The sequence below is a fragment of the Trachypithecus francoisi genome, unplaced genomic scaffold (genome assembly GCF_009764315.1).
Source record: "Trachypithecus francoisi isolate TF-2019V2 unplaced genomic scaffold, Tfra_2.0 Lachesis_group16, whole genome shotgun sequence".
Taxonomy (NCBI): domain Eukaryota; kingdom Metazoa; phylum Chordata; class Mammalia; order Primates; family Cercopithecidae; genus Trachypithecus; species Trachypithecus francoisi.
This window is the reverse complement of record NW_022681461.1, coordinates 38,468,311-38,490,509: the sequence shown is the minus strand read 5'-3', so window position 1 is coordinate 38,490,509 and position 22,199 is coordinate 38,468,311. Positions and strand designations below refer to the sequence as shown.

General features: G+C 39.4%; 1 protein-coding gene across 36 annotated transcripts in view; it reads left to right on the top strand.

Annotated features, from left to right (window-relative positions):
* The first annotated feature begins 9,541 nt into the window (after positions 1-9,541).
* Positions 9,542-22,199, top strand: part of PTPRD (protein tyrosine phosphatase receptor type D) — a 550,040-nt gene continuing 537,382 nt past the window's right edge. For all 36 annotated transcript variants that reach the window (XM_033237354.1, XM_033237352.1, XM_033237341.1 and 33 more), the window contains exon 1: positions 9,542-9,831. The gene's annotated coding sequence lies outside the window, so the exon portion shown is untranslated. The remainder of the gene's footprint in view (positions 9,832-22,199) is intronic.

Here is a 22,199-nt window from a genome sequence, read left to right as displayed (position 1 = left end):
TTTCTTAAAGCCTGGGACTCGGCTAGCAGGAGGTCTCTCTCAGGGAGGAAAAGTAAAAAGCATGAGTGCCAACTGTTCTTTTCAGGACTGCTTCTAGACTGCGGAACCCTTGTGTCTTTGCCAAGGGGGAGGGTAGAGCAGAACATCTGCCTCACTTGATTTGCTTTTGTGCTTCTCTAGGACAAAGACTTAATAGTCAAGGTCATTTCATCTCCTTGCATGGGTAATGAATAAAGCTGAGAGAAGGAAAGAAAGGGAGAAGAAAAGGAGAGAAGGAAGGAAGAAGGAAGAAAGGGAAGAAGGGAGGGAGGGAAGGAGAGATATTGTTGAAAGTTTCCGTCATCTGTTGTTCTTTATATTGGTCTTAACTCAGAATCTTTGGAATGTTTTTGTTCCCTTCCCAAACACAATTATCTGATACGAGAACTTGCAAGATGCGATTAAATAAAGAGGTCTTTCAATATGTGATTAAACATAAGTTTGCATAAATTCCCACTAACTCCATCTACTCCCTGCTTGTAACATTTTGCCGTTCCAATTAATCGATCAATACCAATAAACTAGTCATTAAATATATCTTGGAGGTTAGTGCTTTCTATTATCTTTTACCCAATTTCAGTAGAATATTCAGTACAAGAGAGATTCAAAGAATCAGATATTCTAAAGGAAGTAATATTCACATGTGATAGAGGAATCAGGAAAAAAAGACGACTTGATGTGATGATTCTTAAGGGATAGGTAAGTATTCAAGATGTAGGTGATCAAAAGAAAACTTTCTGGCTAAGAAACATGGATAGTTTTATCTAGACAATGCTGGATATTGGTAGAAAAGAGGTAAAGATTAGAATGGAAAAATAGGCTCAGACAGCATTCCATTTATGGTAGATCTTGAATGTTGGTAGAACATTTGCACTTAGTTATGAAGTATGTACTTAACCATGAACCACTGCGGTATTTTTAGCATGGGAGGTACATAATCAACTTGTATTTTATTAAGGTTAACTGGGCAGCACGTTGGGGCATAGATTGGGGCCAATCAGGAAAACACTGGGAGCAGAAGAATACGCAAAAGATTATGATTGTATTAGTCCAGAGAACAGTAGAGACATTTGTGTTGGAAAGATGGGCTTTTGGTGGTAAGAAAAGGAAAGAAAAGATGATTTTAAAGAACTGAACACGGCCGGGCGCGGTGGCTCAAGCCTGTAATCCCAGCACTTTGGGAGGCCGAGACGGGTGGATCGCGAGGTCAGGAGATCGAGACCATCCTGGCTAACACGGCGAAACCCCGTCTCTACTAAAAAATACAAAAAACTAGCCGGGCGAGTTGGCAGGCGCCTGTAGTCCCAGCTACTCGGGAGGCTGAGGCAGGAGAATGGCGTAAACCCGGGAGGCGGAGCTTGCAGTGAGCTGAGATCCGGCCACTGCACTCCAGCCTGGGCGACTGCGAGACTCCGTCTCAAAAAAAAAAAAAAAAAAAAAAAAAGAACTGAACACAAATAAGTAATCAAGCAGGAATGGTGCTTCTACATGTATAAAACAAGCACGAACATGAACAGACTATGTAAAATAATCATACAGTTGGGAAAGAATAATTTTGGTTTCCTTTTAAATCTCTCCAAGATTTGTTCAGTGTTACTAGTAATTTTAGAGATGTGGCCAATGAGTTTTGAAAATCAGGATGACTTTCAGTAATATCTGTTCCTATAGGAAATAATGTTTACAGGCAAATGAATGCTCTGTTCCTCTAAGAATATACCAAGTTAGAAATGAAAATGTCAGCACCAGTTAGAAGTATAAAGGATTTTTTGTCCACTGAACTAATCAAATTATTTTGACTTCTTGTAGGAAAGCATGAAACTTTATAATCATTCTCATCAAAAGTTCTGTTGAACTACGAATCCATTCACTCCTGTTAGACTTTATTATTATTCTTTGTCTGGGACATTTTGGTGTGTGTTGTGATGAGTGAGACCTAATTCTGACCAAACTCTAGGTCATTGTACCTTTCAGCACAGTCTCAATAAGAGGCATTATTAATGTGACATCTAACCAGGCCACAGTGGTGTCTAAGCACATGCTATCATATATTGCAGCAAATATTTTTTGAGATCTGCTTATCGTGCAGGTTCTGGGCTTGGTGGTGACGAGAAGAGTGTGAAGACACTCACAATTTAATAGGGTGCAATTATACACAATAAAAATACAGAGAGATAGGTAAAAAGAAGAAAAATAAAAGAATGAGAGGCCAGCAGCAGGGGAAATTCATTCTGTTTAGTGGTCTATACAGGAAGCTTTATAAAGACAGTGATGTATCATGTAAAATGTGTAAATGACAACCAGTTCATTTCCTCTTTCTCTCTTCCTATTTCTATCCTTCCCTTCCTTCACTTTCTGAAATATTTATGAAGTGCCTATTGTGCTTAAAGCTCTATGATAGGAGCTCTGGGTTCCAATCAGACATGAATCCTGCTCTCAAACAACTGTGAAAACATTACATTGAGTATGTACACCAAGTAGAAATTAAATGATCCAGCACAGATTCTTGTTTTCTGGTTTCTTGTTGTACTGGCAAATGCTGCCTCCTGTACTGAAGAAATTGTTCTTTCTGAAAAATTTGGACTGTCCCTAGATGATTTTTATTATGATTAAAGAATTATAGATTTATTTTTAAAAAGTGATAACAGAACAGACTTTACATCAACCAGATTTACATAAATGTAGGCTACATGCTAGATGATGCGCTATTTTATCCTATTTCTATCATGCTTTGTGCAGATACCTGGCCCAAAATTTTCTTATTCATTGAGAAGACAGAGAAAAGTATAATTATAGCCAAAATACTAGCTTGTACAAAGCTGTTTTCCTTATTGTGTTTTTAATACAAGTGTAAGACAAGCACAGAAGTATAAGACAAAGAGAAAAACGTTAGAAAAGTGGCTGAAATATAGTAGTCTTGATGCCTTGCTATATTCACTGTCTTGAAAACTGTTACTGAATGCACAAGGAAACACCCCCAGTTACTCATGGGGACACTGCTGCATATGGGAAACAAAGCGAGATCTGGAGACAGTGGGATCCTGGCTCAGGATACAACCAACCTGCCACTGGTCATTTATAATCCCTGAACTGCATAGGAAGACACTCCCTGCAACATGAAAATCAACTTGTGGTATTTCACTTCTGAGTGAGTTTCTGGAAATTGTCCTCTGAAACCCTGTTAGAAAGAACCTTTAAAAATAATTTCATGGTTCTGTGTTAGCGCTTTCTTGCTAAAAATGTGAAAGCTAAAGTTGGCTGGTGGACGCAAAAGCCTTACTAGCTTTGAAAAACTGCTGTGCTTTGTGTTTTACTCTCATTTATTTCTCTCTTCCTAACCATTGAATCTTAAAGCACATTCTTTCATTAAGGAGATTCAGCACCCTCTAGAGTAGTGGATTGTGAGTCATTAACAGTCTGAAGCATGTCCGAGTCTTGAGAGATAAGAGTCAGGCTTGTACAAATGAAATTTTAAACAAATGCTGCAGTACTTTTGTATCTTTCTCTTAAACAGTACAAATTTTGGTTGACTATGGAAATAATAATATTGAAGCTTAAAATTTAACTTCCTTCACAGGTTATGTCCCATAATTTGACATTCTACAGATATAGAAACAGAGTTTTCCTTCTTTCAAAGAATCCTGTTACCCCTCCTAAGAACTATCTCTGATTCATTTCATTGTGTTCCCCATTCTTGTGCCATTCAGCAAAATGGAGCCTGCTTCATCAGTTTTTGGTCTCTGTAGAGTGTTCCTTTATTCAGTGTTTAATTACTAGCTTTCTGGTGACTTCTTAATCTTTTCCTGCATTTTAAAATATTCTTTCATTTCAGAATTTTCTTACCTAAGATACAAACACTAAATGGAACATAAGTAACTGCAGTTGCTTTCCTCCCTAATTAACTTTGCCTTTCCTACTGAAGATATAATTTAAAAAATGTATCAAAACCCATTAAAGTTAAAACTTTAAAATAAACACTAGGCAATTTGTTTCCTCAGTGAAACAAATTTAAAGGTTAAGGTGACAGAAATGTGTTTAGACCTCATATAACTCACAACGCACCCATTTGTGTTAGCAATAGTTTTATTTTTTAAAAATGCTGCAAAATGTACAGATAGGTGGCCTCTAAATGTTTATACTAAATAGAATGAAAAAACAAAACCAATACACAATTTTATTGTTAGGAAACACTGAAATCCACTGCTTAATGTATGCATTAATGGGGCTTCTTGACAAATCACCTGTTAAATTTTAGCTGACAGCTTGTCATATATTAATTATAAATAATTGTAATATATGGCTACCATAATGCATGCAACAACAACAAAAAAAAAAACAGGAAAGGTAATTAGAGTATATCCTTTGTTTTCTCCCTTCACTTCTTGCTCACAAGAAAAAAATGACCCAGTGTTTCACTTGGATTGGGATAGTGCCAATGGTTAATGGAATGCCCCAGTCTACTAAAGAATTTAATGGGAATATCCATTTGTCACAGTCGCATGCTGTAATCTCCAGTAGCAGAGCCGATAGAAAATAGCATCGTACCATAACGTCCTCTACACACTGCAGGTGAGGGTGAAATGCAGCAGCTGAACAGAGCAGTCAGTGGAGGAGGTCTGGCTTTTCTAGGCCTTTCTTTATGAAAGATGTGGGTTTCTTTACTTAAAGAGGACACTGCTGCCTAACAGCAACAAGAGATGCTGCCTTGAAGAAAAGGAAAGTATATTTTTTTCACATGGGAAAAGAAAGCATAAATGATTCCACAGCATGTCTCAAAATCTTTAGCTGCCTCCTTGTATACGGGAAGCCCACCTGTTTGTAAAGAACCTTTGAGTAGTAGAATCAGAACAGATGATTTCAATCATCAACTAGTTCTGAGTTTTAGCTTTCAAGTCTGCAGAATGGGAGTAATGACACCTAAGCATGCAATGTTACTGGTAGAATCCATAGAACTACATGGGTCAAAAAATTTAGCATGGCACCTGAATTATTATCTTTTCTTCTTTACAATTGAATTTGAATGATAGGATTGTGTGACTGCTTTATTTTTTATTTTTGAGACAGAGTCTGGCTCTGTTGCCTAGGCTGGAGTGCAGTGGTGTGATCTCAGCTCACTACAACCTCCACCTCCTGGGTTCAAGCAATTCTCCTGCCTCAGCCTCCCAAGTAGCTGGGATTACAGGCATGTGCCACCAGATAATGTTTGTATTTTTAGTAGAGACAGGGTTTCACCATGTTGGCCAGGCTGGTCTCGAACTCCTGACCTCAGGTGATCTGCCTGTCTTGGCCTCCCAAAGTGCTGGGATTACAGGCGTGAGCCACTGCACCTGGCCTTTTATCTTTCTTATGTGCCAGTTCTGTGTTTGGCCAAAGCAAGCTACTGAGAAATGCTGTATAACTTAAATTTGAAAAACACTCTCTGAAATAAAAATAGTAATATTTGTAGAAGTGAATATTTAAGTTATTTGAGGACTAAAACTATTAATTATTGTTTCCTTTATGTATTTAGTAGTAAGTTAATAAAGTATGTTAGACATAAGCTAACACCTATAGGAAAAGGTCTCAGATATTAGTTTTAGTGTTTTATGAAATTTCTCACTATCTTCAGAACGTGTCACTTGAATCTATGCTGTGTTTCTCCATTTAGCTGCATTTAACAAAAACCACGGTAGTCCTCACAAAGAAAATATGATTAGCAACAATTTATTCCATACCTTGGTTAATAATTTATCATCACTACAGAAGTGAAAATATTGGATTTGAAGTCAAACAGATCTAGGTTCAAAATTCTAGCTTGGCCACTCACTATGTCAGCTTGGCCAAATGACTTATCCTCTCTTGTCCTGTTTCCTCACTTACATAATGGGGCTAATAATACTTAACTGGCAAGGCAGTTAAGATTGGAAATGAGGCAGTGGCTTTCAAACTTTTAATCACTAGCCACATGATCAAAAAGGAAGTTTTGCAAAAAAAAAAAAAAAAAATACTTAGTACATATAATGTACTCAGTGTTTTTTCCTACGTTTCTTTCATTGCAGAAATTGTTTATGACCCACTAGATTTGCAACCCACACAAGGTCATGATGTGCCTTTTCAAAAACGGGTGAACTATAACATGCTTAGCACGATGCTTAGTACATAATACAAGTGTAACAACTGATTACTATTATTGTCATCATGATTATTTTTAGTCTCCTGTTAGGATGCCTCATGATAAATGAGAATAAATCTTCCAAGTACTTCTAGGAACTAACTCCTTTGGATGGGGTCCAAAACAGACTCATACTCATCGTATGCTGAATTATGCACTAGAGGGGGGTGTGCTATAGCAAAGCTCCTGTGTGCTATTTATCACAGAATGTTAGAGCTGGAAGGGAACTAAGAAAATGTCTTGTCCTATTGCTTCATTTTTCCTTCATGTAAGTATTTGGAGTTTTTAAATATTCTACATGTATTGCTCACTGATAAGTTGGAAAACTGGCTTCTTTGATCCAGAATGTGGAGGTGATGATGAACAGCTGGTGGGATGGAGGGTACTGGATCATGTCTGAGTTCTTGTCCTGCTTCTGGCACCAAATAGTTGGATGATTTTAAATTCTCAGGGTCTTCGTTTCTTTACCTGCAAAAATGAGGTAATTTCAACAAAAGATTAGCCTCTTCTGATGTTCTTTGACTTAACATTTCCAAATGGTAAACCAGTCCAGAAGTTTAATAGATACTGCAGCATGAGGACACTCTTTGGTTGTAAATCTGCTCTGAATATATTAACACGTGTGTAGCAGGCTGCAGTCTTACTTCCATCACTACTCAGATGAGCAGAGAAACTTTGGCTTCTCTATTTGCTGTACCTCCCGTTCTTCAGCAGCATCACCCTGAATAATTCACAGTCTCATTCGTATAATAATAACTCAGACTCTGCAGTCACCTTAACCCACCCCTACTTCTTTTTCTAAGATGTTTGGTTGCAGTAGAGACAAGAACATCTAGGACTTCACAGTGTCAGAAAAGTTGGGCTTATGCCATTTACTTGTACTGTCCTCTGTATCCCCTGATTTTTGGGTCCTTTTTCTACTTGCTTGTTGCTCTCCTTGGTAACAATCATCACTGAGTTTTCGAGCTAGTTGAAATCGCTACCAGTGGTGTAAGATGATATTTCCTCAACTATGTTCCCAGATAGCAGTCAGATTTACCAGCTGGGTTCTTCTTAAATGAGGTCAGATCCGCAGGCAGAGGGATACATTTCTTTTCCACAAAAGTAACAGCAAAGGAATATTAGGGGTTTTAAAACTTTGTTTCTCTAACATGCAACTTTGGATGATGAAAGTGGGATTGCCAGTTTATGGGGGCGCATGTAGCAATGAGAAAGCCAAGTTGGAGTTTACATCTTGGGTGCAATCACCTATGGGGAGGCTGAGATTTCTGGATCCATCCTTAGGTCACAGAGGGCAGGTGTCCATCATCCCTGCACAGCTTTTCAGCTCCTGTGAAATCAGAATGATTGGAGGGTAAACCTAGCTTGGAGGCTTGCACAGGAATTGATTTCTTCCTGATTTTCACTATGACGCTAACCATAAAAAAACAAAAACAAAAAGCCAAGAGACAATCATGCCAGGATGCTCCTCCCGCACCCCCAAATTGCTGGAAAACTAAACTTCGTTTAGCGAGATTCTTTTCAAAAATATGTGACTTATTTTTGGAGTACATAGGGGGCAGAGGATTACTGACCAATCCTTTGGTGGCTTTCAGCAGCACAGCATGCAGATGGTGGAAATAAATGGGCAGCTTGAGAAAACAGTCAGGATGCTGGATCATTAAGTCAAATCTAAGGGGGTCTGTTTATATTAAGTCAAATCTAAGGGGGTCTGTTTACGTTTGCTCTTTCAAAGACAGCCTGGAGTCTGCAGGAATACGTATTGTGTGTATGTGCTGGCCTGAACATAGAATGAGCAATCGAGGTGGCTGGTGAGCTCTAGCTTTACTTTATTTAACCTTTCTGACCAAGTTTCTAATAAATTTTGATGGGCCAACTGCCAATGGTGGCTTCCAGCTGCTTTTTCCACATGTTGGAAAAAGTGGAAAATCCATCTCTTAGCTAACAACACACACAGTGCACCTTAGTCACCTTGGGTTCTGTGGATGACGAGTGCATAACCCAACAACTGGGTGCTTGTCTAGGGAAGAGGGTGTTATAGTGTCCTTCAGAGAAGCTAAGGAGCACTGCATTTCCAACATCATAAAAGCAAGTGGCATGATAGCAAAACAAGTTATCACACTAAGATTTTGGTTCAAATACTTCCCTGCCTTCTTTGTTGCCTTCAAAGTGGATCCTACAAGCATCCCCGAAGGAGGCTGCCAAGGTGAACTGGGGCGGACACAAACTGTGTTTCATTAAAGCACGTTCCTTATATTATTATCACTGCTGTGAAGAGGGCGCGACCAGCATTTTTTCCTCCTTTGCGCTGGGACGCAGAGCAGGAAGCGCCCGGGTGTGCATCTCTTAGGAGATGAGTGAATCTGTTGGAGAGGGTCTTTTCTGGCCTGGTGGATGAATGCTGGGGAGTGACGTCACCCCGCCCCCTCCTCTGGTGTGTGTGTGTGTGTGTGTGTGTGTGCGTTTGTGTTGCCTCCTTCACCCACCACTCCTGCCTGCCCCTCCCTCATCCAGCTCTCTGGCCCTTTCAGTGGGTCAGTGGTCCAGATTCAGGGATTCGCCAGCAGGCGCAGCGGGCCCAGCTCTCCCCGCGTCCGGGCGCACCCACACTCACACTCACGCGCAGGCAACGCGCACACACAATCCCCCAGCGCTGGAGCACAGCAATTCCGTGGGATCCCCAGCACGTTACGAGGATTTTAGAAATCACCCAGACAAGGAAACAAAGAGAGAAGCCTTTCCAATTACTTTCCTGGGCTTTTTTGTTTAATTTCCCCCACCAAACCACCTCGTCTGCAGTCGTAACTACCAGGTTCACGCCAGGTCCAAAGACTGGGCTGGGCTGGCCACCCCACCTACCGCCCCTTGACTCTGTTCAGGCCCCTTCCCAGGCGTCGCCTCGCACCCCTCTCCCCCCACAAGCCTCAGTTTCTGGTTACCTCGCGTGCGCTTCACTTTTGGGGGGAAGAAGAGAAGGGGAGGGAGGCACCGAGGGGGGCAGCCGAGTTGCTATTTGTGGCCAAAGAATCCGCTTTAAAAGAAGAGGCAGCAGGAAGGAGGAAACAGGAGAGGCGGAGGGAGGAGAGGAGACGCGGCCCCGGACCCCCCAGCCGCGAGCGGCGGAGCATCGAGGAGCGGGAGGAGGAGGAAAAGGAGGAGGAGGAGGGAGAAGAGACAAGCGGCGGCGGCGGCAGCGGCAGCGAGAGAAACGGGCGCCGGGCGAGCAGGAGGAGCGAGAGGAGGAGAAACCGCCGCGGAAGTCGCGGGCTCAGAAGGGCCAAGAGGACGGCCCGAGAAGAGGAGGAGGAGGCGGAGGAGGAGGAAAAGGGGGTAGGGGTGGAGGGAGGGCGGGGGGACGCGCTCCTTTGGATGCTGGATTTCGGGTTTTTGGACTCACTCGCTGACTCTCTTCCACTTCTTCGCTCTGGACTGGGCTGGCCGCACGAGGGCTGGGCGGCGGCGGCGACCAGGGGGGCTTCCGCGGCAGCGGCCGCTGCTCCGCGGGATTAAATTGGCCGCCCGGAGGCGGCGGCGCGGGCCGGCGCCGGCTGCGCGGCCGTGGCAGGGCGCGAAGGCGCTGGAGGAAAGTGCTGGTGGCGGCGCGGGAGGCGGTGGCGGCGGCTGCCCAGAGCCAACATGACCAGGTAAGTCCCTGGAACTGACCCCGTCCGCCCCGCTGTGTTGTCCCCTCTGGCTGTTCGGGAATCGCCCTGCGCCCAGCTCCGGCTGCCGGCGCCTCCCTGGCCAAGCGACACGCTCCCGCTTCCGCGAGCCCGGCGCCGGGGCAGCGGAGCGCACACTTTGCTCCTCTGAACCTCCTCGGCAGAGGTCCTCCCCTGCAGGGTTCACTTCTCGCCTGAAACCTTAGACCCGCGAGAGAGGCGACTCTAGAGAATGGGGGTGTCCGGGTATGTGTATTTGTGCGACCCCCGCTTTCTCCTCCTAGGGTGGGCGTAGTATTGGGGGGAAATGGTGGAGCGGTGGGGCAACCCACCCTTACCCAGGGATCCTGCCACCGCCTTTTTTAAAGGCAGGGATCCTGTTTTAAGGAGGGCTGATTACGGTGAGGGGGCGATTTCTTTTTTCTTTCCTCTGAACTAGTGGGGAGAAGGAGAAATAGCAGGAATCAAAGTCTACGCAGCTGCCATAGGGGAGGGGGATTGTTTGGGAGACCTTTCCGTGGCAGAATCAAAGCTCGTAGTTCAGCTGCGGGAATCTGGTGTACTTAACACATACATTCATTCCGTAGGGAAGGGGACACATCATTTATAATGAAGAGGCAAAGCTGTAGGAAACAATTTAAAAAGAAAGCCACGAACAAACCAAAGATTCTTTGCTTTCCCATAGATTTATTGTAGCTTTTATGTAGGTGTGTAGAAAACTTGCATTACTTCTCTGGACGTCGATTTTCATTTAAAAACACAAACAAGTGAAGTCAGTTTTTAAGTCTTATGCTTAAAAAAATCTCGAACACCAAGTGTGAGCTTGGCTTTCACTAATTGAGTGTTTCAGAATTCCAGATAGTAGTTCCATTCTCCAAAACCAGGACTATCACAATCCACTTGTATTGTTTCCAGTTCGCCTCCCAGTACGCTACTTGCCAAATGTCTCTTGTTTTCTAAAATTCTCAGAGTAATCCACCAGCCTCATCTACAGTTTGCACCTTAAGTATCTAGGAAGACTCCTGAGGGATCGTTCTCCTTGTATTTCCTTTTAAAGTTATATATATATATATATGTATTTACATGCCCAAAGGCACAGTGCCAGTGACTTAACAGAGTGTAGCTAACACATTTTGAACCTCTGAAAGGCTAGTAACTGCTTATGACTTGAGATAGATTTGCTGTTAGATTTACTGAGCTATAAATGTGGACTTTACCCTTTGGTGTGTTCTTTTCTAACCATCCTATAGCACGTCTGTGGGGAGTTAGTTCAACCATAGATACTTCTGACCATTTTGAGTATTTTTTCTCTGTTTCAAAGTGCACACACCAACCACTCAACTTGAGTAAAACAAGGATGATATACCAAGACTTGAAACATTCTGATGTAAAGGGATCTGTAGATGATAATAACTTAAGATTAAGTTGTATATGTAATATAATAATATCCAGTAAAAGGCTTAGTATCTTACTTACTTTGAATATATATTGTTTTGTGCTACAGACACTACAGCAAAAAGAGAACACATTTTCAATGCTCCGTGTCTGACTTACGGAAACAGACATCCTAAATGGACAGTAAAATTTTCCCTACCTCCCACATTCCATAATTATGTACTGTACTTTGCTTTTCAATGGAGCTAGCAATTCTGTGGCAGATTTCTTAAATTCACCCTCATGCTATCAGCTATTATTGTACTTTCAAAGTGTGAAATTGACAAGCTGGTCAGTTTCATGAATTCAGCTGTCAGATTGTGTCCAGTTAAAAATTGCTAAAAGCTGTAAATGTGCCTGCCTGGAATTTTCTTTTGTGAAGGAAGGACAGCAAGGGGATGGGGGATTAATGGGTGTTATTAATTGTAGATCTTTTAGAATAGGTGCACTCCAGTGTGAGTTGTATTACTGGCTGTTATTGGGAAATAGGTTTAGATTTTTACTCCTGTAAAAGTGGCATTCAATTTTTATATGTATCTTATTTTAAATAGTACTTTACACAGAAATCATCTGTTCTTATAGCCCTTAGTAATATATAATAGGAATAAGATTCAAAGAGGAACAGTGTCTCTCTCAAATATATTTTAATATAGTTGAGTAATATATTACTTTTGCATGCCATGTAAAGAGGTGGATGAATTAAACATTTTATTGTGTAGGTTATGTAACACAGATTCTTCTTGGGCCAGAGCAGTTGTGCAGTTACTCAAGTAATGAAATGCAGCAATTTATTTTAATATATGTGCATTAGAGTAGATAACCATAGATGTAAAACTGCTTAAAGTATTAAATACAGTGATTTGATTTGCCTTTTAAGATTGACTCTTATTTAAATCCAGAATATCTCAAAGTCTGGAACTAAGAATTGGAATCCCCTCATCTGCTGCTATTTGCTAAGCCACTAGGGGCCTGTATAACTGTTCTTATATCCAGGAGGTATCCTGGTATGGCATATGCAAAGCCTTCCTAGAGAGACATTAAAAAAAAAAAAAAATCAAGTAGGCATTCCCCCCGAGTTTTTGTTTTTTCCTTTTTAATACATTAACTCATACTCTGATACTAGTTATAGACAATGATTGAAGACTATTTCAAGAATTTTATTTAGGACTTCTCTGACACTATGATTTTCATATAGAGTGTGAAAAATAGAAAAGAGAAAAGGTATTGGTGCAAATTCATATGTGATTCCAGTTCTCAGTGTATGGCAAAGATAAACAAGAAGGAACATTAATAACTTTTCTTTATTGGACTGATAAGGATGTTATTTGCATAATGTAGGGTTAAAAGATAAATGAAGCAGAATTACTTTAAGGGAAGTATAGGCATAGATTGATGATGTGATTAAACTAGCTTTGTAAGCGCTGTGCAAGTTTGTATGGAAAGAGAATCTGAGGCTGTGACCACAGTTTAGTCAGCACTTGAGGGACCTGGACTGAAGACGCACTATACATTCTTAAGTGGCAGTTTCACAGATTTGAAATCGACCGGCCATGGCAATCTTGAGAGACATTAGGCAGTAAGGTCAAGTATACTTAAACTGTTCTTTCATTATTTTCAGTTTTTCAAAGTGACAAGGGTGACTATTTGTAAAAGAGTACCCTGTAAGTATTTGCATATTAGATTTCCTTCAGACCAAACTTGATTTACCAAACCACTGGACAATTGTATTTTTAAAAGGATTCTATGCATAAATAAGAATTCATTAACACAATCACATATGAAAAGTGTCATTTCAAGAAAGGTGAATATTTCAAAGATGATTTCATTTTAAAACTATCCTTCCTTAGTTTACCTTTTATTTTAAAACCTTCTTTAGTTTCATTGTGTATTTGCGGATACTGTAAGAGTCAAGTGTATGTGTGTGCTTGTGTGCTGTAACTTGTGATCCTAGGAGCATCAGGCTTAGGTTTACACTTAAAATATCTGTGCAGATAACCTTTAATGGTGGTACCTTTTTAATTCCCAAAAGTTTCTGGGAATCTCGAAAATGAACTTTACGTTTTATGTAGTGTACTCAACTTAGTGGTCACAAAATATACAGGATTTGTATTACATGCCCAGATATAAGAAGTGCTAAATATAGATATAATTATCCAGTTTTCCCAGAGTAGTCAAAGAGTGCTTTACTTTTTCCTATGTTCTTAAAGTGACAACAGTTACGTGTGATTTAAGCCAAATGTATTCTGAATCTCTTTTGGTTTTATAGAGTTATTTACCTTTTTTTGTTGTTATTTCATCTTCTTACTGTTCAGTTTCTTTGAAAAAATCTTGTAGGAAAGCTACTTACTTGTGATGGCAAAGAGGCAGCTTGCTGCCTCAAGCAAAACCAGTGTTTTAAAACATTCTTTTTTATATTATCAGTGATTTGCCAAGAAAAAGCAAAGAGAAGAGTTATTCTCTCTGTGAACTACAAGATTGAGAATTCCTATATAACACATCAACTGAAGAAATCTGATAATGTGGAAGAAGATTGCTTAGAAGGGATTTGTCAGTAAATTTCATTCGAACAAGCATCACTTGTTTAAGCTTCTGTAATTTCATGGCATAGTGACATGTCTACCAAAGGATAGGTTTGTTTGGGATACATTTTCTATATGGGTAATCTCATTTGCTTCTAATTAGTAGTTGGTAACACTTATTAAAATGTCATGCTTGGCTTACATTTATTTCCACAAAGTGTCCAAATTCTCTCCCTTTTTAAAAAAATAAAAATGCATTTCAGCTTTCCACAATTAAGCCCTTAAGATAGCTAAAAGAATATATGACTTGTGCTTCCTGATTGTTCATCATATGACATTATAGCCTCAGATGTAAAAGTTCAGCATTTTCTTTGCGTCATAAGTCTTAGGAAGGTCAAAGAGCAAGTGCTTATATGTTACAACAGTCTCTGACCTAATGTAACCTAAATAATAATGTCATCACAATGGTGCTAGACTGGAGAATTAATGAAATAGAATTCTTACAAAACATAGTTCACGAAATTACACTTAAGACCTGTGTCTCTCATTTCCCCCTTAATATATTACCCATTTGCTTTCAAGAAATCAAGTTTGCATTTTCTCAACATTTTATTTATAAAATATTTTTAAGACTTAGACATTACGTACTTTACGTATTACATCCGTGTGTACTGCCACACTCCTCGAAGCAACTCACAGGGAAAAAATGGACTAAAACAATGCCTGCAATGCTTCCCTCCTCCCTCACAAAATGATTAATTCTGTATCTTCCTGTTCATTATTTTTAGTTTGATGCTAATACATTTAATAGGACCATATTAATACTACTCAATTTGCCTATGACATTTTGAAAATTACCAAAAGGGGGAAAAAAGAGAGAGACAGCAAAACTGAGCTTTTTCATGGCTTTTTAACCACTGCTGTCCTTCAAATCAAATCCCTTTGTGTCATAGACAAGTAAACTAAGTGAAAAAGATGACAATTTGGAAAGCTAAGACAGCTCATTCTGTCTGTAAGCTAGTAGGTCATGTATACCGGCAGGCAAATAGTATTGAGACAACTTATGTCCTTCCCTCTTAACCTGCGACAACCAAGCCTTGCTTTCCTTTGTAAATGGCTGCTTTTAGGTGGCGGGTCCCCACTTTGGCTCCTCCAGCATTTACAACAAAATGTAAGAGCCAAAGCAGCCATCTGAGTCAAGGCTTTCTCTTAGTTCTTTGAACTCATTGATCAGAAACGCTAAGTTTGCTTCTTCCTTGACATTCAGATAACAATGTCGGGAGCATTGTGACCTTTGCCACATGGCTGTTTACTAGATTTAACTCTTGTAACTCTGTCAGTTGCATGATATTGATTAAATTTATAAATTCTCAATTGTCTTTTTTTTTTTTTTATTAACATCTCTTGAGCTATGTTCTTTAATGTAGCAGTAGCTAACTAAATTGAGATTTGGGAATTGTATTTAGAAAACAGCATTTCTCAGTACTGCTTTGGGTTTGGAGAAATTGTACTTTCAAATACATAAAATGATCCTCTGTAATGATTGGATCACAAGTAACAAGAGACATCTTTTTTTTTTAGCCGTCAGTAGATGGATTTCATTTATTAACTAAAAGGGTTGTATTAGTAATGATTTTATAAATGCTTGGAAATCAGTTACTGTTAATTCTCATTTAACCATGCATGCATATAATACATATTAAGATGATGCTAAGAATTGCAAAATCTTGACCAGTTTCCTTTCTTTTTAGGCTACAGTGAAAAGAACATTCAGTTCTTATCGGAAGAACTAAATTTATGCCTCAGTTCTGCCACTTATTATCTGTGAGATCTTGGAGGAAATGATAAAACATTTCAGAATCTTAGTTTCATCATCTGTAAAATGGAGGGAATAACCATACATATAATGAATATCCAGTTTGATTATACAAATTTATCTTGTTTTCTATTTTAAATATAGATAATTCTTGAATGTAGAAGTCATGTAATGAACATACTATATTCAAGAACACTAGTTCCTATGATACAGTTCTGTTGTCTTCAGCTATTTGTTAAAAGTTATTGCCACCTGACTTAAAAATTAGGATCTGGCCGGGCGCGGTGGCTCAAGCCTGTAATCCTAGCACTTTGGGAGGCCGAGACGGGCGGATCACGAGGTCAGGAGATCGAGACCATCCTGACTAACACGGTGAAACCCCGTCTCTACTAAAAACTACAAAAAACTAGCCGGGCGAGGTGGCGGCGCCTGTAGTCCCAGCTACTCGGGAGGCTGAGACAGGAGAATGGCGTGAACCCGGGAGGCGGAGCTTGCAGTGAGCTGAGATCCGGCCACAGCACTCCAGCCTGGGTGACAGCGCGAGACTCCGTCTCAAAAAAAAAAAAAAAAAAAAAAAAAAAAAAATTAGGATCTGTGGGATATGGATGTTTTGTGTACATTTATCCTGTTGGCACTCTGTGTATACTGCTATAATTAGTGTAGTTGCTAGAACTGTCTTTTTCTGCTTAGCACATTTATTAAAGTCTGTACATATTAGCATGGCATGATATGCTGTTTATCTTAGCCTTTAAAGCAAAAGCTAAAAATAATTTTTACCTAGAATGCACAAAGAGAACATTTCTCTTTAAAGTCTAAATTTTACTAATATATTCCTGAGGATATTTGATTTGGAGTTTCAGTTTGGGGGAAGAAATGTTTAGAAAAGCAGTTAATTAAAATACTGAAGCAGAATAAGTGCCTTTTTTTTTTCTTTAATGGTAGTACATCTTAGAAAGCTGCTTAGACTTTTGCCCAGTGCAGCTGTCCTTCCCTGAAATATCAGTTTTCAAGAGCAGTGATGGATGGTGAGTGCCTGTAGCCAGTTGTGGGGTTTGCTCTGAGGTCAAATGTATTGATGGAGGCAAGGAATTTACTGCCTTCTGTCTCCCTAAGATTCACCAGTACAATTTTACAGGGAGAAATTAGACTAGACACATCAAATGCTGATCCAGTGTCTGCTTAGAGGTCAATAAGACATTTATTTTCAATGTTTAAAATAAAAATTTTCTTTGTCTTCCTACCTACTGGCCCATCCCAACTAAAGGGACATTTTGAGTATGCTCTAACGATTTCTTACTACACAAGTAGATACTGGCCTCCCTGTGAAAACACATTCCAACTACTTGTAGTAGTAACTTAACTGAAATATTAGAGAATTTTGAGAGAAAAACCAATTCAGACTTCTCTGGTTGAAATAGCTCATTATGATTTTGTAGATACATTGCTTTATGTCTTATTTTATAAAGATCTATCAAGATTATTTGGCTAACTAGAAATAAGAGTAGTTTGTTGGATGTGTCTTAAATATTCTAAGTCTGCTTACTGGCCAGGTAACCATTTTTGCTTTTCTTGGGGAGGGGGAAGAAGAGGCAACTATGTTTTTCTAGAGGAATAAAATACTGGAAGCATCTTCCATTGGAAATATGCCATGGATGGAAGTTGTTCTTTGTGAGTTACTTCTTTGACACTCACTTTCTTCATCAACATGGAACTCTGTCTCCATTTGATGTTTGGCATCTATGTCTCCATCTCCATTCTAAACTCTTTTATTTTCATTTTATCTATAACCCCTTTCAGGCGGTTGTCTGTACTGTCTCCTGCCATATCTCCATCCACTTCTCATAGAAACAATAATTTCTACATAGATAACCTTCAAAATAAATTTCCTCACTTGTCTCTGAAGTTCCAGACTTGCATTTCTATCTGCTTGTTACATGATTGGGAAATGGGAGGCTCTCCTGTATCCCAAACATTGTATTTTGTAAACCCAAAATATTATCTTCCATCCATATCTACTTCCCTTTTCTTCATACTTCATCTGAGTTATCCCTTGATTTTATTTATCCCTTGGTATTTATAATACCAAGAAACCTTGGTATTATCCCTATCTCTTTTCTTCCTTTTATTCTTGTCCTCAGGCAGTATTGTAGATTCTGTTCCTGTAAACTTTTCACTTTATTTCCTTTCCATTTCTACCTTTCCTATGTGTTCCACACTCCATAGACAGCTTCTTATGTGGTTTTTGTGTTTTCTCATTTCTCCTCTTTGAGTCTTCCTAATTTTTGCTTTATGAAAGGCAAATTTACTCAAGTCTACTTGATCAAATGCTCAATACTCAACACAGCCATCAGAACCCTTTGCAGTCTACTCCCAAATTCCATGTTCAGTCTTCCCAAGCTCTGTGAAACTCTGCCCTTGTGCAGTATCACATTCCCTGCAGTCATTGAGGAGGCTGTGCTTTTGGGCACCTCTTTGGTTCTACCAATACTGTTCCTGGAAGCTCCTTTCTCTTACCAGCCGTCCTCAATTGTATCCATTGATATCCTATTATTCTCTCATTTTCTAATGCTCAGCTCAAGTGGTATTCCTTTTCTTTGAATTGAGTTGAAGTAAAGAATTTTGGGCCAGGTGCAGTGGCTCACGCCTGTAATCCCAGCACTTTGGGAGGCCAACATGGTTGGATCACGAGGTCAGGAGATCGAGACCATCCTGGCTAACATGGTGAAACCCCGTCTCTACTAAAAATACAAAAAATTAGCTGAGCATGGTGGTGGGCACCTGTAATGCCAGCTACTCGGGAGACTGAGGCAGGAGAATGGCATGAACCTGGGAGGCGGAGGTTGCAGTGAGCCGAGATGGAACCATTACACTCCAACCTGGGCAACAGAGTGACACTTCGTATCGAAAAAAAAAAAAAAAAGCTTTTTTTGAGTTGAATATAATTGAAACCATAAAATGTGAAGAATAATTATTTGTTAGAAACCTCTCACAATGCTCAGGACCCTGAGATAGGTAAAAATTAAAATTCCTTTATGGGGAAAAATTTCATTAATTTTCTCAAGTTTACAGGTATAGCGGTAGTGGTTGATATGTAATACTTGTAATAGTGACTGTTTCTAAAATTGACTGAGCATTTATTATCTGCAAGGCATTCTGCTTAGTATCTCACCTTCGGTATTATGTTTAATCTCTAAAATAACATTCTGTGTAAGTCAGCTGGTTTTATTATCATCATTTCATGGAAGAGCGTTGTTCCATGGAGAGATTAAGTAATTTGCCCAAGGTTGCATAGTTAAAAGTAATAAAGACGGGACATAGAGTCAAGATTTTAAGTCAAGCATCCCAACTTTTATCTGTTTCACTCACTTTTAGCCTCCTCACTTTTGTATATGACATGATTTTAAAAAATATTTATCTCACATCGTCCAGGCAAGTACGCCCAATGGCATGGTGCTTTCTTGACTCAAATTCAAGAAAAATCTATGTTTGGAGGCTGAGACAGGAGGATTACTTGAGTCCAGGAGGTTAAGACCAGCTTGGGCAATATAGCAAGACCCTGTCTCTTCCAAAAAAAAAAAAAATAATAATAATTAGCCAGATAGGGTGGTGTGCACTTGTGGTGTCAGCTATTTGGGAAGCTGAGATGGGAGGATCGCTTAAGTCCAGGTGATAAAGGCTACAGTGAGCTAGGATCGTGGCACTGCATTCTAGTCTGTATAACAGAGCAAGATTCTGTCTCAAAAAGCAAAAAACTAAAAAAAGAAAAAGAAAAATCTTAAGCATTATGTACATTGTCTCACTACCATTTCTGAAGAGTATCTTCTGTTCCTTTCTCTCCTTGGTACTGGAGGCATTGAAAAAAATGTGTTTTTACCAAAGGGGTTTTGATTTGATGACCTTTTTTTTTCTGCAGATGGCCTCCAGCTCTAAAATTTTATGCTTTTCAGGCAGTGATACAACTGCCTGAGCTCTGGGGTCAGTCCTGGAGCAGAAGTGTTTAAATGAAATATTTCCACCAAGAATAGTTTTTAAAATCACAAAGGCTGCCATTTTCATAGCTGCCCAACAGGTAAGAAATCAGAAGCATTTTTATAAAGAAGAATATAGATCCAGCAGGGATATCTGAAGAGCAGCCACCCATCAAAGAAATGGAATTATGCCAAGTGACTGTTATATATGCATTCCGGTTATTGGCAGTCTACCCTATACCGTTTTATCTGAGAAACTTTTGTCAATTATAATGTCTTCTAAAATACTCTTGTTTTCACTTCACCCATTAGTTTCATTATCAATAAGGATGGGTGATTTGATTATTTTTTCCATTTAACCTATTTTATAATAGTTTAGCCTTTCTCCTTTTCTGTAAGTCCTCAGAGAAGTATTTCTGATTAATTATGGTTTCATAAATAATAAAATACAGGATCTTATATTTGTTTGATGATTTGGAAAATTGTTTTTTCCCTGACAAGAAGGCACCCTGAAGTTTTAAATCAGACATGGCACATAAATAAAGTTACATGGAAAATTATTCGGTCTTTTATGGCTTTCATAATATCTGAACAATTAAGTCTTCTTTGCCCAGGTTTCTAAAATGCTTCTCACATGCATACACTGGCCTATTTAGCCATATGTTTTTCTACCAGTTAATCTATAAACATAACTTCCTAGAAGCATGAAGCAGGGTGTACTTTTTTAGGTGATATGTAGCAAGGGTTTTTTTATAGTTAGGTTGTCAATACACATTTTAAAATAATACTTATAAATTAAGAATGGCAAGTCTAATCAATACTGTTATGTATATTCTGTTACTGATTTTAGGAAGGATTGCTTAAGTTTATTTTAATCCGATTTTTACTATTTAACAGACTCAACCTGAATTTGATTTATATGTACCCAAAAAAAACCAATTTTAGGAAAATATTAATTTAAATTTTGAATTTTATCATTCAAAATCTGTTTTCTCTCAGTTACACTTGTGTTATATCAAGGATACCAAAATACATCCTAACTTCCTTTCCGCCAAGTTATTCACTGTCTTTTCATGTTATTAGGTATCATCTGTTGAGAGGCCCTCATCTTCTCATGCTTGGGTTGCAGTCTCCTTGTGTTTAGTTTTGACCTAACCACAATTGCTTCTCTGCTCTGTAGCCAGCATGATCTTTAAGAAACTCAAATCTGATCAAGTCATTCCTTGCTTTCAAATATTTCAGTGGCTCCCTGTTCCTTCTGTAAAAAGCTTGAAATATTCCTTACCAAAAGGCACCTGGCCTTTGATGTCCTTTCCTCTGCTTTGTCTCTCGCCACCTTGCCATCCTCATAATCGTTTTCTCTTCCCCACTCCTTTCATCCCTAACACACACACACTTGAACCATACTAAAGTATTTACTGTTTCCCAGATGTACCACGTTGACTCTTTCTACTGTAATTTTGAGCATGCTGTGTCTCTTCCATATGGAATGTCCTCACCCCTTCCATTTTTGACTGAGTTTTTTCTTCCTTCAGGGCATAGCTTAGCTGACAACTCTTCCCAGAAAATTTCCCTCCTCCCAAGTCTGGGTAGCTTTCTTGGGGTGCTAAAAGAATACTGAATACATCCTACATATAGTATCTATCATAATGCATTGTAATTGCTTATTTATACTCTGTTTTATTAATGAGTACCTGGAAGCCAATGTCCATGTCTTATATCCAGTGACATCTCCAGCTCCTACTACATGGCCTGGCTCAGTGTAATAGTAATATTGGATGTTATTGTTGAGTATTCTATGAACAAATTAGTGTGCCCAGAAAACTCAGAGGTGAATTAGTTCATGGCCCAAATCTTACAACCCATATGTTTAGGTTCTACAGTTTATGATAATATTGCCTATTGCTCCTCTGTAATTAATTGTGATTTTATATTATTTTGAGTTAAGTTCCACTTACCTAGTTCCTTACCAAACCAGGACAAAGCCAAATCTCAGTAGAGTGTGTGTATCTACTCATATGCCACTAGACAAGACAAATCTGCCTTTACATCTGGCTGCAGTAGCAATTCCCAGATGCACTTAATTCTGACACATGGCCATTATTGAACCAAAAGCAATTGCCTGGCATGATTATAGCTCTTATTTGTTTTCGTTTTAAGGGGCCTCATCCAGGCTGCCAAATGTACAACAGGTGCCTTAGTTTTATACTTGCCAATCTGTTGTTATTCAAATGACCGCACTAACAGAGACTAATAGTATCTAATAAAATTGATCTTGGTTCTGGCAAGCCAGATTCACAAGAGCAAGAGCCATAGGAACTGCAGTATGAAAATATGCTGGTGGTAAATGTGCCTGGTGAAGCATGCACTTTTTGGGGGGAAAGTGACATATGTCTCACACATAGGCCTCTTTGTTTATGTTGAGCTGTGGACATTTTCTGAAACCCAGTGTTACTTAAGCACTAGGATTTGCAGTATCTAATCTTGTTTTAGATGGACTTGCTGGGTGGCATGGGGACAGGATTGGCTGTGCCAGCTTATCAATGAATGGCTGTGCCATGCCTGTAAGGCACAGCCAGGCTGTCTTTCATGCCAAACAGCTGGCATGTTAGA